Raw genomic sequence first — 14,639 nt, forward strand, 5'->3', positions numbered from 1 at the left:
ACCTATTTATCTGGGAAATAAGCCACAATTAAATTGAAACAATAATTTTATTAACGTTTCGACGCCCAAATTGGGTGTCGTTCTCAAAATACAAAATACTACTAAATTAAACAAAAATGTTTTTGCTAAGTAAAAGAAAATTCTTCTAATAATTTATTTAATCTGACCCATTTATATTGGCAACTCAGACGTATATTATACATTTTAAAGTAGAAGACTTTAAAATGATATCGCCAATATTTATGAGTTGCGTTCCTGGGACGACTTTGCTAAAATATAGTTCATTCGATTACATGAAATCAATCTTAACTCAAGAATATCCGTCACAAAAAAATCATAGAATGTGATCTGTCTTTAAAAAGACAACCAAATGCAACGATGACAGTAAAATTCTCGCGTTAGATATTCCATAGTAAATCACGAGGGAAAACCAGGAAAAAACCTCGTGGTACTATCCCGACATCGTAAGTATTTGGTCTTACATTTAATCTACTTTCAAAAACGAATATCAAGTTCTGACCTTAACATGTTTAAATTATAAATAATATTAATAATACATAGATATACAATAAGTAATACTAAAATATAAAACATGTACTGACTCGATATGTTATTGACTTACTAATCGTGCTATTTTCTTTCTATTGACTTCCTCTTTTAGTATGGGTAACCACATCCTACTGCATTCTATCGAGGAATTTGCGACACAATTGGTTTCATTTAGCATAATTAGAGCCGCTTCTTTGATTTTTCTCTTTTTACTATCTGATTCTTTCAGGACTATACTTGAATCTCTCCACTGAACTCTGTGTTCATTATCCCATGCATGTTGACATATTTGAGATATAGATATCAATGTGTTTGTTGTTTTGAATGTCGTTGAAATGTTGAATTTATTTCCTATTGTTTTAAGTTTCTCGGATAATCCTTTTATATATGGTATTGATATTTTCCTCGTATTATTTCTTGTGAATGTTTTAGGATCCCGTTCTAAGTTGTTCTGTTCCATTCGATCCAATATTGACAATTTCTTATTCATAAATGATAAAGGATAAAGGATAATCATTTTTTTATAAAACAGATGTTAACAATTGTTTTTCTTCTAAAAATGAATTTTCGTTAGAACAAGTAATTTTGGATACCCATACTGAAAGAGGAAGTCAATAGAAAGAAAATATCACGATTAGTAAATCAATAACCTATCGAGTTAGTACATATTTTATATTTTATTATTACTTATTGTATATCTATGTATTATTAATATTATTTATAATTTAAACATATTAAGGTCAGAATTCGGTATTAGTTTTTGAAAGTAAATTAAATGTAAGACCAAATACTTACGATGTCAGGATAGTATCACGAGGTTTTTTCCTGGTTTTCCCTCGTGATTTACTATGGAATCTCTAACGCGAGAATCTTACTGTCATCGTTGCATTTGGTTGTCTTTTTAAAGACAGATCACATGCTTTGATTTTTTTGTGACGGATATTCTTGAGTTGGGATTGATTTCATGTAATCAAATGAACTATCTTTTAGTAAAGTCGTCCCAGGAACGCAACTCATAAATATTGGCGATATCATTTTAAAGTCTTCTACTTTATAATGTATAATATACGTCTGAATTGCCAATATAAATGAGTCAGATTAAATACATTATTAGAAAAATTTTTTTACTTGACAACAACATTTTTGTTTAATTTAGTAGTATTTTGTATTTTGACAACGACACCCGATTTGGGCGTCGAAACGTTAATAAAATTATTTTTTCAATTTAATTGTGGCTTATTTCCCATATAAATAGTTAATCATAAAAATGTCACAAGGAAGTAGCTTCAGAACAACATTAAGAATAAAAACGGAATGTGATTGCATATTGTACAATCCTTTCCGTTTTCTATATTCGTCGTCTCTATCCCTTGTAAATTGTGGAAGGAAGATATTTAGGATGTTAACAGGGAAAGGTTCTAATAAGGAAAGTTTTCAGATTTAAATTATAGTCGAAGCAATAAAGCACTGATAGTTCAGAGAAATAAGGAAAAAAATATCCTGTTGGTGACACAACCCCCTCCAGGCCGAAATCAATTTTTTTGAGTAGCATGGACATCTATAATAATAACCTATATGTTTCCTGCAGCCGATTTTGATGATATACATAGTTAAAAACAAATGAAGATCAAAAAACGGTAAATTTTCGCTTTTTTCGACTATTACCAAAAAGCTAAGCATTTTAAACAAATTTGAGAGTAAGAAACTCATAAATCGTATAAAAAACTTCAATATGGCGTTCGCTGAATATGTCTATCCTTATTGGTTGCTTAGAAAATTGCAAAATGAATCATAAATTGTGAGTATTTATAAATATTCATAACTTATGTAAAAATTAACTTATAACGTTGTTATTACACAGAATGCTGAGACTTCTGGTGCTTAAATCATACCCTAAATTTTAAAACAATTGGTCAAATAGTTTAAAAGATATTTAATTTGTTTATTCCAAATTAATTTTTTTTGCAACGCTATAAGTCAGAAAATGATGAAGTTACACTAATGCTTTGGATAGTTTATGAAAGAAAAAATTTATACTATTCATTTAATTAAAAAAAAAATGACAAAAAGAATTCTAAATACTGCAAAATTATTTTGCAAAAACATGTGAATTAAAAAAAGGGGGGGCTAACTTCGTCCCTAATTATCCTAGGACAATGGTTTTTCTTTCTAATTGAGTATAAAAATTCAGTCTTTCCAAATATGAAAAATAATTTTTCTACGGGTAACGGTTAAAAAGTTATTCTAATTGTTTTTAAGTAAGCAAAAAATCGACGTGTTTTTGCAAAATAATTTTACACTGTTTAAAATTACTTTTTGTCATTTTTTTTAATTAAGTCAATAGTATAAATTTCATTCTTCCATAAACTGTCAGAAGTCTTACTGTAACCTCATAATTTTCTGACTTGTAGTGTTGCAAAAAAAATGAATTTGGGATAAACAAATTAAATAACTTTTAAACTATTTGACCAATTGCTTTGAAATTTAAAATATAATTTAAGCGCCAGAAGGCTCAGCAATTCAGGTCCATGTCACCAGCCCCCCCTTTTTCGATTTGAGGGTCAAAAAAAAGCTCATTCGTTTGTATTGCGTTAGTACTGGATTGTATCACCCTTCATTCGTTTGTACTGCCCCCACCCTTTTAAATCTGCCTGGAGGGGCTGGTGACATGCCATCCCCCCCTTTTTCGATTTGAGGGTCAAAAAAAAGCTCATTCGTTTGTATTGCGTTAGTACTGGATTGTATCACCCTTCATTCGGTTGTACTGCCCCCACCCTTTTAAATCTGCCTGGAGGGGCTGGTGACATGCCATCCCCCCCTTTTTCGATTTGAGGGTCAAAAAAAAGCTCATTCGTTTGTATTGCGTTAGTACTGGATTGTATCACCCTTCATTCGTTTGTACTGCCCCCACCCTTTTAAATCTGCCTGGAGGGGCTGGTGACATGCCATCCCCCCCTTTTTCGATTTGGTGGTCCGGGATGGGTATGTTCGTTTGTACTGCGTTAGTATCGGATTGTATCGCCCTTATTTTGTTTGTACTGCCCCCACCTGTCTAGATTGGCCTGGGGGGGCCAGTGACATGCTACCCTCTACTCTGCACTTTTTGCCTTCTGAATGTCGAAAATAGGCTATTTCGTTTGTACTGCGTTAGTACTGGATTGTATTACCCTTCCTTCGTTTGTACTGCCTCCACTCTTTTAAATCTGCCTGGAGGGGCTGGTGACATGCCACCCCCCCATTTTTCGATATGGGGGTCCGGGATGGGTATGTTTGTTTGTACTACGTTAGTATCGGATTGTATCGCCCTTATTTTGTTTGTACCGCCCCCACCCGTCTAGATTTGCCTGGGGGGCCAGTGACATGCTACCCCTCTACTATGCATTCTTTGCCATCTGAATGTCAAAAATAGGCTATTTCGTTTGTACTGCGTTAGTACTGGATTGTACCGCCCTTATTTTGTTTGTACTACCCCAACCCTTCTACATTTAAAACAGAGAAGGATTAGTGCTAGGAGTAAGGACACAAAATCAGCCAAACCTTGCACATAATAACACAGGGGGTGTAAAATTTGGTAAATTCGTCAAAAATGAAACGAATTAAATTTTGAAACTGAAAAACAGGCTTGCAAGCCACTCTCCACTCTCCATGGGGAATGGAAATTTACCCCCTCAGATGGATCTCGGAGTAGTAGCGATTTGAAAAATGGTACATGTATTTGTTGGAGATATTTTGAACACCATTTTCAATCAGAAATCAGAGCAGCGACCTTGTCTTTTCCTACTAGGAAGAAATTTATCCATCCCCTCAATAAATTTTACAGTTTCAGACGCTATCGATATGAAAATCAAAGATCTTATGCGGCGCATTCCGAAATGCACTCTTCGTTGTACAATTTCAACCTCTCTGGATAACTGATTAATGAAACAATCGAAAATTATTAAAAGTATTTGGAACATTAAATGAAAAATTCCCACAATCAATATCTTTCTTACCATCTAATGTCAGAGACCAGATAACAATAATTGCCGCTGCTATGTTATGGTAATTTGTTTTCTAGAAAGGTTTGTATTGTTCGTTTATGACTGCAATAAAATTCAGAATTTCCGTATTTCATTTGTAAAATAAATATAGTGTCAAAAACTTGCTTATACATTTGACGCACTGTCCGTCAACGTGTTAATTGACTCTACAGATTCAGTGCCAAAACGAGACATTTTTATAGAAAAATATTTGCAAGTATATTAAATGCCAAACTGACCTATTAAATAAACAATGACATTCTTTCATTGCTGGTAACTTAAAAACGATTCATTTTGGAAAAAAGTCATAGGAAAATAAAATAAAGATAAATGAATTTTGTATGATATACGACACGACTGGTATAAAATATCTTAAATGATTATCCTTTCTGCAAAATAGCAATAAATACAAAATGAGAGGGCAAAATAAGCCTCTTTTTATTCAATGTTTTTCAACCACTTTGGTTGCACTTAGAACCTTCGTATTTTACTTAGAAAATTCTTACAACATACTCAATCCGTCCACCAAATTTCATTAAAATCGACATAATAGATTTTGCATAATAATTTTGCAATCTAAATTTTTTTAGAAAAAGTTCAAATTTTTTAAAAACTTTCTGAACAAAAAGTAGACCTGTCAGAAGTTTGCTAATTTTTTTACATATCGAGAGGTACTTTACCAATCCAATACACTTTACAAAATTAAAATCGGATTATTTAAGCGGCCTCAGCACCGTTTTAAGGATATAAACAATTTTTTTGCTTATAAACAAATATAGTGAGGACGTTTGAGTTGGAATAAATTCATTTTCTCGAGAATGGGCAACTCTGGAGGTAAATCCCTAAACAGGTCGATTTTTATATTTAAATTATAGTTTTTGGGATATCTATCATACTACTAACGTCATCCATCTGGGTGTGATGACGTAATCGATGATTTTTTAAATGAAAATGTGGGTCGTGTGCTAGCTTATTTGAAAGATTATTCAATTCTCTATTTATTACATAATTATTTATACAGGGTGCCCAAATTTTATTTAATTAATTGAGACAAACAGAAGAAAGTATTTAATTTAGTTAATTCAAGATACATTTTACTGTTGTCCTAAAACAGAAAAAAATGTTTATTTGATAAATAACAGAAAAATGAATTTATTCGTATTTATTAACTCAAACGTCCTCACTGTATTTGTTTATAAGCCAAAAAATTGTGTATAACTTTAAAACATTGCTGAGGCCGATTAAATAAACCAACTTAAGTTCTGTAAAGTGTATTAGATAGGTAGGGCGTATCTTATATGTAAAAAAATTAGCAAACTTCTAAATAATGGTCTACTTTTTGTTCAGAAAGTTAATAAAAAATTTTAACTTTTTTAAAAAAATTTAGATTGCGAAATTATTATGCAAAATCTATTAAGTGTATTTTATAGTCGTAAATCATAAAAAATTCAGTTATCTTTATTTTATTTCCCTACGACTTTGTTCCAAAATGAATCGTTTTAAAAACGATTGAAAAGTTGAAAAAAATCGAGGTTTTTCAAAATTTTTAAATATTTGAATGTTTTTATTAATGTTCCGGACATATTTGGGACACAGTACTAACGCAGTGCAAACGAAATAGCCTACTTTCGACGTCAGATGGCAAAAAGTGCAGATTAGAGGGGTAGCATATCACTGGCCCCCCCCCCAGGCCAATCTAGACGGGTGGGGACGGTACAAACAAAATAAGGGCGATACAATCCGATACTAACGTAGTACAAACGAACATACCCATCCCGGACCCCCATATCGAAAAAGGGGGGGATGGCATGTCACCAGCCCCTCCAGGCAGATTTAAAAGGGTGGAGGCAGTACAAAAGAATGAAGGTTGATACAATCCAGTACTAACGCAGTACAAACGAAATAGCCTATTTTCGACATTCAGAAGGCAAAAAGTGCAGAGTAGAGGGTAGCATGTCACTGGCCCCCCCAGGCCAATCTAGACGGGTGGGGGCAGTACAAACAAAATAAGGACGATACAATCCGATACTAACGCAGTACAAACGAACATACCCATCCCGGGCCTTCAGATCGAAAAAGGGGGGGATGGCATGTCACCAGCCCCTCCAGGCAGATTTAAAAGGGTGGGGGCAGTACAAACGAATGAAGGGTGATACAATCCAGTACTAACGCAATACAAACGAATGAGCTTTTTTTTGACCCTCAAATCGAAAAAGGGGGGTTGGCATGTCACCAGCCCCTCCAGGCAGATTTAAAAGGGTGGGGGCAGTACAAACGAATGAATGGTGATACAATCCAGTACTAACGCAATACAAACGAATGAGCTTTTTTTTGACCCTCAAATTGAAAAAGGGGGGGCTGGTGACATGGACCTCAGCAATTCGTGTAATAAGAAGGTTCCGAGTTAATTTTTACATAAGTTATGAATATTTATAAAAACTCAAAATTTATGATTTATTTTGCAATTTTCTAAGCAACCAATAAGGATAGACATATTCAACGAACGCCATCTTGAAATTTTTTAGACGATTTATGAGTTTTTTAGTATCAAATTTGTTTAAAATGCTTAACTTTTTGGTTATAGACGAAAAAAGCGAACATTTACCGTTTTTTGATCTTCATTTGTTTATAACTATGTATATCATCAAAATCGGCTGCAGGAAACATAAAGGTTATTAATATAGATGTCCATACTACTCAAAAATTTTGGTTTCGGACTGGAGGGGGATGTGCCACGAGAAAAATCTTATTTCTCTGGACTATGAACCTCAGAAAAAAAGGACAAGACGGATTTTAATAATTATTTCTGCATTCGATTCGTGAATGCGCCAGGAAAATTTGTGACCCAGACCCATGATATAATATTGAAAACCTGTATACAAAAAATGCATTCTTAAAGTGCATCTCAAGCAGACAATAAAAAAAATTCAGAACTCGTCAATTATTGGCGGAAATAAGTTCAATTTTGTTACTCAGAGGTTTTTGGGGTTGCTGAAAACGAATATGACGTCAAAAGTTATATCCAGAGTACCTGGTGCCCAGGGTACCTACTATTTACCTCGTCTTGTAGAGTTTTCGGCAAATTCATTAAAAATTAGTTAAAAATTATTACTCGCGGGGTTTTTAGGGCCGCTAACGACGAATATGATATCGGAAGTGATTTCCGGAGTACCTGGTGCCCAGGGTACCTACTGTTTATCTCGTCTTGTGGAGTTTTCGGCAAAAAAAATTATTAAAAAATGAATCAAAAATAATTTCCCCTGGGGGTTTTTGGGATCGCTAACGACCAATATAACATCGGAAGCATTCTCCGGAATACCTGGTGCCCAGGGTACCTACTTCTTATGGAGTTTTCGGCAAATTTATTCAAAAATAGCCAAAAATCATTACTTGGGGGGTTTTTGAGTCGCTGACGACGAATATGACATCGGAAGTGATCTACGGAGTACCTGGTACCCAGGGTATCTACTGTTTATCTCGTTTTCTGGAGTTTTTGACAAATTCATTAAAAAATTAGCCAAAATTCGTTAACCGGGGGGTTTTTGGGGTCTCTGACGACGAATATGACATCGAAACTGATCTCCGGAGTACCTGGTGCCCAGGGTACCTACTGTTTATCTCGTGACTAATCATTTTTGACTAATTTTTTAACGAATTTGCCGAAAATTACAGAAACGAGGTAAACAGTAGGTACCCTGGGTACCAGGTACTCCGTAGATCACTTCCGATGTCATTTTCGTCGTCAGCGACCCAAAAATTCCCGCGTAATGATTTATGTCTAATTGCTTAATAAATTTGCCGAAAACTCCATAAGAAGTAGGTACCCTCGGCACCAGGTATTCCGGATATCGCTTCCGATGTCATATTCGTCGTTAGCGACCCCAAAAACCCCCAAGTAATTATTTTTGACTAATTTTTTAATACATACATTGTTTGCCGAAAACTCCACAAGACGAGGTACACAGTAGGTACCCTGGGCACCAGGTACTCCGGAAATCACTTCCGATGTCATATTCGTCGTTAGCCGCCGCAAAAACGCTCGAGTAATGATATTTGACTAAATTTTAATGAATATGCCAAAAACTCCACAAGACGAGGTAAACAGTAGGTGCCCTGGTACTCCGGTGATCACTTTTGACGTTATATTTGTTTTCAGCGACCCCAAAAACCCCCCGAGTTAGAAAATTGAACTCATTTCCGCCGATAATTGACGAGTTCTGAATTTGTTTTTATTGTCTTTTTGAGATGCATTTTAAGAATGCATTTTTGTATGTAGTTTTTCAATATCATATCATGACTCCGGGTCACAAAGTTTCCTGGCGTATTCACGAATCGAATGCAAAAAGAATTCTTAGTCCCGGCGCAAATTGATCCTAAGCGAACACAACCTGGCACCTGCGAGTTGCGTAGAGAGTTCTGCGCATCCTAATATCAGTCAATACGGTGCCAGGTCTAGCCATGCGAACGTTTGTCATCGGCGTACAGTTTTCTGGTGTCGTGGGACGCGTGACTCAATTCTCAGTTGCGGTTTTGTTTTCGAGATGGACGTAGAAAAGCTAATAGAACTCGTTCGGAATTACTATTATTATAAACAACACCGATTGTGATTGGATTGTCGTTGCAAAAACTGCTTACCTATTACATATATTTATATCTTGTCTACATATTTTATTTTTAAGCATGAACAAGCCCGGTATGATGACACATTTTATTTGAGGGTTATGCGATATTCACAGATATGCTTAACGGTTTTTAATAATAATATTGTGTAGATTTAAGAAATGAATGATATTTACAAAATTTTTATACCTATAGAAAAGGGATTACGCCATCATTTGTGACATAGTATTTCTAGGCCTGGATCCCGCGTACCACCAAAAAGTTGATTAATAGCAAGCTGAAAATTTGTTAATAGCTTAACGGTGTCTCGTCAGACAAACTTTGATGTACGGGAACACTGAAACAGGGGAAGTTTTAATTGTGGAACAGGTTAAAAATTTGGAACGTCAGACTACAAAAACGTTCCATATATTTTGTCGGACAGAACTTCCAATTGATTTGTTACCATTTCATTAAACTCTCATGGAAAAATTAGACTGGTGTTTATCACTATCTGGGCATTTTAATGAGTGAAACAGGAAGAACATGTCAAATAACAGGAATCATGTTTGTTAGTAATAGTAGTCTGATTTTTGCATGAGAGTTTAATGAAAGGGTAACAAATCGATTTTTTGTTCTGTCCGACAAAATACATGGGACGTTTTCGTAATGTGACGTTCCAAATTTTTAAACTGTTCCACTATTAAACCTTCCCCTGTTCCAGTGTTCCTGTACATCAAAGTTTGTCCGAATAGACACCGTTAAGCTACTAACAAATTTTCAGTTTGCCGGATCCAGGTCTATAAAGTATGTTTTGCTTTTAAAATAAAAGATATCCTTCATTTTGTGTAGGTTCATTTAATAAAAATAAAAGTTAAGTTTCTGTAATACTCAGGAGGCGGCATTTCGAAGACTTGCATCATATTAAAAAGATGTACCGCACGGCTCTGTAGTTAGTGTGGCTTTAGCCAATAAATCAAAGTTATGCGTTTACAAGAGCATATTATTTGTAAAATAAGGAGTACCATAATGTGTCATAATTATAATCTCATTTATACAGATCAAAAAATTGTTTAGTATGTATTTCTAAATCCACACAATCATTGGAAAATGATTCATGGTAAAAATATCTATTAATGACACTGTTATCGACAAAGTCGATCAATTTTAAACTTGGCATCACATATTTATTAGACTTTTGTTTATCGTTAAAAATTAAATGATGGTTGTGAATTGTATTTTTTGTGTTATTTAATATTTTAGCAAAAACATAATCAGCAAAAATCTTATTTAAAACATGCGAACCGTTTTTGCAATCACAATCAATGCAGTGTTTAACTTATGCTTGTTCTTATAAAGGTATGTAGAAATAGAATACTCAGTGTAAGATATCTTTTTATGCAGCCGCTTATGATCAAATTCGATGTTTTCGAAAGTCATACCGCTACGACTACTAGGGACGTGTAAGATATTTTTAAAACGTTACTAGTTACATGTACGGAACTACCGTTTTTTAGTTGCCTACTCAATTCAGTACAAGGATCAGATACATCAGTATTTTGTAATCAGTATTTGTACTCAGTACCACTGAGAACCGGTATCAATAGTAACCGTTACACGTTTGCACTTATTTTGCCCGTCTCTATTCGTTACGGCGACAGCCGACCGCGACGGTCGGGTTGGCTTGTGTTCAATATGCGGCACGCTAGAAAAATAACTGCACAGGTCACCGGTCCCACCAGCGCAGGTTGTGACTCGCTTAGGTTCAATATGCGCCAGACCTTAAGATCCGTCTTGCCGTTTTTTTTTTCGGAGGTAAGGCCGATTTTAGTGCTTTATTGCTTCGCCTATTAGTGTATATTATTATTTTTTATAATGTATTCTGTATCTGGGACGTATGTATCCTATTTTCTTTCTAAAAAGTCAATATTTTTGTTTAGAGTTGTGTTGTCTGTTGCATAATATACATTGAGTATGAGACTTTCGATGGTCTGCTTTTCATTCAGCTATTATTGTTGGTATTTTCTTGTTCTTCGCTTCTTCTTCTAGTATTGGTAACCAAAGCCTGCTGCATTTTGCTGATGGATTTGCTACACATTTTTCTTCGGTGAGTGGGATGAGGGCTGCTTGTTTGACTTTTCTCTTTTTCATCTGTTTCTTTCATGGCGATTGATGAATCTTTCTATTATGAAAAATTAATACCCATTTTCAATTTCGTTGCAACACGAAACTACAGCCTTACTACACCTCTACCGGTTTTGAAACTTATTAGTCTCTCATTAGGAGGCACATATGCTGCTCTCTCTGACCCAACTAGGACAAACCCCGGCGTGCAGTCACAGATTGCAACGAACGCAATGGCACGGATGCCCTAGCGGCAACTGAGGCCGCTAGACCAAAAAGACTAAGTTTTCATTCTAATAGCACATAAAGCAACATCAAAAAATGTTACTCTACATCCCACCAGATTGAAAACAATGGTAACCTTCTATGGTTACACCTCCGAGGCATCTACAATTTGCAACCCATTCGGATGCTGAGACTAACGAAGATGAGGGAATTTTACAATTGAAGACTACAGGGGAAAAACGCTGTAAGTCAATTTTTTAAATTTTTGGAAAACGCGATTTTTAGATTCAAAACTTCATAATTCATAAATAAACATGCTAAAACACTGTTGTATTGAGTATTTGACAACTCATATATACAGAGTATGATATAAAACTAAAATTGTCTTGTACAGTAGGTAACAAGAGAAATTAAAAAAAACAACCAAAGGTCTGGAGGAAAAAGGCAAAAATGCTGTAATTAACAAAATATAATATTAATTCAACGAATGAAAAAAATAAACAGAACTAGACTTGTTTAACTTAAGCTAAAAACATTAATATTATCTGTTAAATGAATTAATAACATTGTAAAATTCTTAAGATAAAAAATAAGTCATTTTTTTTAGCTGATCAAAATACATTCTTCCTTTTTCTGAACAAAATTTTTTTGAACAAAATTTTTCTAAACAAAACGTAATTCGCTGTAAACGCTGTTTTTCTATACAGGGTGTTTCATTAATAATTGTCCATATGGTAACTGGAGAAACCTTATCACAAAATAAGAAGATTTAACCTAAAACACTTAAATAAAATGTGGTTCCTTACTGAGTTACAGGGTGTTTTATCTAAAGATTTAAAAACTATTTTTGCTCAGCATTTTAAAACTATTCAACGTATCCTTTTCGTACTTGGCAGAAAGTGCAACTACTAGACACTCTACTAAATTATGATAAACAAACGTTTCTAGCTACTACCAGAGGCGTATGACAGGGGATGGTGAATGGTTGGCCCTTCTCAAATTCTACGCCACTGGAGGAATTACTATTTTAGTGCCATTTTTAGATTCTAGAATACTTTCTACGTAAATAATATACTCTTCATTGGTAACGATAAAGTCATTAGTTTTCGAGATATTTGAAGTTAAATATGAAACGGTACAGTTATTTTGATTAATTTATGATATATGATTCATATGATTAAAATTTAAAAATTATTTGTACCCAGTACTTTAAAAATACTTTAAAAATATTATCCTTATCATACATGGCAGAATGTGTAGGTACTGTACATCCTACTAAATTAAGATAAATAAACGTTTCTAGCTACTACCAGAGGCGTACGACAGGGGCTAGTGGCTGGTTGACCCTTCCCAAATTCTACGCCACTGACGAAATTGTTATTTTAGTGTAATTTTTTGCTTTTGTAATAGTTTTTATGTAAATAATATACTCTTCATTCGTAACGATAAAATGATTAGTTTTCGAGATATTTGAAATTAAAAATGAAGCGACACAAATACACTGATCAAAATAACCGTGTCGTTTCATTTTTAACTTCAAATATCTCGAAAACTGATGACTTTATCGTTACGAATGAAGAGTAGATTATTTTCATAGAAAGTAGTGAAAAATCCAAAAATTGAACTAAAATAGCAATTTCGCCAGTGGCGTAGAATTTGGAAAGGGTCAACCATTCACTTTCCCCCGTAGTACGCCTCTGGTAATAGCCGTAAACGTTTCTTTAACATAATTTAGTAGCTTGTACAGTACCTATACTTTCTGCCAAGTATGAAAAGGATACGTCAAATAGTTTTAAAATGCTGAGCAAAAATAGTTTTTAAATTTTTAGATAAAACACCCTGTAACTCAGTAAGGAACCACATTTTATTTAAGTGTTTTAGGTTAAATCTTCGTATTTTGTGCTAAGGTTTCTCCAGTTACTATATGGACAATTATTAATGAAACACCCTGTATATTTCATAGCACACTGCTCTATTGGGATGTTTCTCAAGGAACATTTTGTACATCTTTTAATTGTTAAGTTCCTCTGGAAGGTACTTCTTGCCAGTGGCGGATCTAGAAATTGTTTTTGGGGGGGGTCATGGATCTTGAGGGCGATTTAATTACTATTCTCAGATGCAAGGTCACTTAGTCTTACCAACCCTAGGATAAGTGGGTTTACAATTATGGGGGGGTCATGACCCCCGTGACACCCCCTGTATCCGCTAGTGCTTCTTGCTAGAGTTTTTAGGCTGTAGTGACTCATGCGCCCTTTAAATGATTTTATGTGATTTAAAATTAACTGCATGGTTTCTTCAGACATTTTATTGGGTCTTGAGTCATGTTTACCTCTATTGTCCTTGGCAATTGTACCATGTTTTAGGGCTTTTCGTACAGTTTGTAATCTTCTCGTGGATATGCCTTGAAGAGCAACAAAAGCTTTTTGACAAACCTGAACGTCTTTTGCAGGTGATATATGCCCCTCACCATTAGTTACCCCAAGGCGAATTCTGTAATAAAAAGAGCCATCTCTTACGTTGCAGTTCTCTTCGTCTTTTCTTAGCCTTCTTTGAGTTACAGGAAGTATGGATATTAGACCACCCAAATACACACTTTGCTCGTCCCAATTCAGCATAGAATTAAAATTACGAATAATTGTATTTGTTCAACCGTTAATTTTCAAAACACTGATAACGTTTGCAATGGCAGTCCTCGCCTGTTTCGTGAGTTTGCACTTTTAGCGCTTTAGCTACATCACGTGTTCGCCCAAAACTTTTTCGTTTTCTTGTAGTTTTTGACTGTAAAGCCTCTTCAATTTCACTGTCCTCACTTTCCATATTAATAAACAATAGTTCAAACTTACTAAACGTTAAAAAACAAACTGTGATTATGATAATAATAGGTTTGTTCTAGCATCAGTTTCAAACGGTTTGAAACCATCAGCGAATAGCGGACCAGCGCGAGTAGAGGGGATAGCACTGGTGACTGTGTTATGTTCCCTTACTGACCAACTGTTTGCTGACGGTTTCTGACTAGTTTGACTGTTTGCTAGTAGAACAAACCTAATGATACTAAAATAAACAACTTGTATGAATGCTGAATACTGACTGTGATTTTCCGTTGTAAATTGTCCCTACGGGCAG

This window comes from Diabrotica virgifera, chromosome 9, assembly GCF_917563875.1.
Source record: "Diabrotica virgifera virgifera chromosome 9, PGI_DIABVI_V3a".
Lineage (NCBI taxonomy): Eukaryota > Metazoa > Arthropoda > Insecta > Coleoptera > Chrysomelidae > Diabrotica > Diabrotica virgifera.